Source organism: Sinocyclocheilus anshuiensis, unplaced genomic scaffold, assembly GCF_001515605.1.
Source record: "Sinocyclocheilus anshuiensis isolate Anshui unplaced genomic scaffold, SAMN03320099.WGS_v1.1 scaffold464, whole genome shotgun sequence".
Lineage (NCBI taxonomy): Eukaryota > Metazoa > Chordata > Actinopteri > Cypriniformes > Cyprinidae > Sinocyclocheilus > Sinocyclocheilus anshuiensis.
This window is the reverse complement of record NW_015555731.1, coordinates 391,667-394,397: the sequence shown is the minus strand read 5'-3', so window position 1 is coordinate 394,397 and position 2,731 is coordinate 391,667. Positions and strand designations below refer to the sequence as shown.

Genomic DNA, 2,731 nt, shown 5'->3' with positions numbered 1-2,731 from the left:
GCCACTTGAAGGGTGGGTACATTGTGTGCACATGATCAGGATGGTACCACCATTTTGAGAAAGGAAAAACCCTGTTTGCAGGACTATACATTATTTGGATAATTAGTCAAAAACAACAACAACAACAGTTATGTCTGATTCTGTTGCATAGAACTGAATAAAAATAATACATTGATATTTAATATTAATATATTTTCTGTCCAATTTTCTTTCAATAAAAGTTTGGTTATTTTATTGGTGTTTTTTAAATTCTGTGTCATTACAATTGAGTTAAATTAAAAAGTCTTACAAAATTACTTTATATTACTTAATAAAATAAATAATTATTACAAAGCATGTTCGGCTTTGGTTTTCGACCAAGCACATCCAGAATTCTCGGTTTCGGCCCAGAATTTTCATTTCGGTGTATCCCTACCATTTACTGTAACTATATACAGAGGACTGTGTTTGCAACCACATGCTCCTTTAAAGGATTACACACACACACACACACACACACACACACCAGTATGCAGAGAGACATTCAAGAGGGTTTATTCTCCAAATAACTTTAAATTCATGTTGCTGAAAAATGTGTTATTAAATATTATGTGTATGGACTCTTGGTTTTGTTCCACGTTAGCTTCCTGCCCACTAAGTTTTGCCTCTTACAAAAGCCACAAAGCCTTCTAAGAAGACAGTAAAGGCTTATGTCATGCCTGAGCTGTAGTTAGGCTGAAACTTGAAAGTTAAGTTGCACAATGTTTAGGTTTTATTATTATTTTTTTATTACTATTATTCTGATTTATGTCTTAGTTTTTGGTTGTACTATGTTTGCCTTTTTTAAAGTAATTTGAAATTGATTTTTAGGGTCGTCACATGTGCTTGCCGCTCCTTCGTTGGATCCGCCGGCTGCGCCGTTCTCAACCCCGCCGCCTCTGCTCACTCTAGCCTGGCCTCAGCGAACGCTAAGCCGGGACTTCCGCTAGGCCGCTGTGTGTTTCGTTATGAAAGCGAAACTACTTTGTTTGGTCTTCCAAAAGAGGACACGACTACAAATCAGTGGTTAAGTTGTATTTACAACACTGTTCCAGAACAGTTTAACCCAAATATCCAGATGTGTGCAGCACATTTTCTGGAGGACTGTTTACTGTTTACTGATCCTGGGAGAGTAACGTTAGACTACAATGCCGGCAGTTCTGACTCACGTAAGTACGTTTTCATTTAAAGGATTTGTCACTGATGATTCAAACGCGAGTTTTGGGCAGTAGAGTAGCACTTGTTGTTTGTCATTTCTCTGATCACAAATGCAGACAGAGTTTTATGTTTACGCCGCGCGATGCAATGCAACGCAATGCGTAAAAAGACAGTACAAGTCATTATAATCAGTAATTATGTCCCCACTGGATGCAACAAATGCCTCGTTTGTAATGGGTTTTAATGTTTTTGAGGCTTTTGTACGCTTGAGGTATTCGGCCAATCACAACGCACTGGATAGCTGGCCAATCACAGCACACCTCGCTTTTTCAGAACGATGAGCTTTGTAAAAATCGACGCGTTTCAGAAGGCGGGGCATAGAGGAGAAACAATAATGTACAGTATGTGGAAAATAATGTGTTTTTTGAACCTTAAACCGCATAAACACATTTCATTACACCAAATACACAAAATAATGTTCTTTTTAGCAGCATCATATGACCCCTTTAAGAGACCCATCTTATTTTCTCTTGTATATTTAGTATTGCTCTTTAATAAAGAAAAAGTTCTTCTTATCCGATTAATCGATGGAATTTTCGGTAGAATACTCGATTACTAAAATAGTCGATAGCTTCAGCCCTACTTCAAATTATTATTTTTAAAACATTGCAGGAACAAATCCCATGTTTCTAACTATTAAATACATTTGCTCAACTACACAATTATCTATCAAATTTCATTGAAAAAAAAAGTCCCTTATTATTTTATGTTTTTGCTATCTTATTGCACAGCTCTAAATATTTGTTCCTATTACAACAGATCTAAATCTGCTTGATGCTTTATAACCTTCAGCCGCATTAATGAAGAATCAAGAATAAACACCAACCTCTTTGTTCTTCAGTGCATTTCATTCTGCAGGGTTCTGGATCTCTCATCCTCTCTCGGTTGTCTTTAATTAATTAAATCTTTGCAGATTTTAGCGCTTTCTGGTGGTTTGATGCTTATCTTCACTTGTAGGCTGATGGAAATATTCCAGCATTTATTGGTGTAATCACTGATGGTGTGATTGTTGTGGAAGGAGCTTCACTGAACATTAATTTCTGTGTGGAAGCAGCAGATTTGCCAAAATCAACAATAAATAAAAAAAAATTGTATTATTATTTACACATTCAAGCATTTATGTAAGTGAAAAAATGTCTATTACTATATTAAAAGTAACAGCATTGACAAAAAAAACACTTAAATTTGACATGCTCATTCAGTAACACTGCACTCACATATGTGGTAGTTCACACATTCTATACATTTGTTCTTTCTTTTGTAACCTTTTCCCATTTTCGTTAACTCCAGGTAAGTAACTACGCTAAAACACACATTATCTAAATACAGTTTGGATTCCTAATAACGGCATTCAAAGCAGTAAAGTAATTAAATTTAGGAACATGTTGTAGTTTTATACAAGCAGAAACTGACAGTGATAAACTCTTTAAACAGAAAGAGCAACACTATAGAAAATTGTAATGTTTCCAGTGTGTATATTATAAAACTGTTCATA

General features: G+C 35.3%; 1 pseudogene; it reads right to left on the bottom strand.

The window, feature by feature from the left end:
* LOC107672895 (zinc finger protein 501-like) overlaps positions 1–2,511 on the bottom strand; it is a 10,238-nt pseudogene extending 7,727 nt beyond the window's left edge.
* Positions 2,512–2,731: the final 220 nt, after the last annotated feature.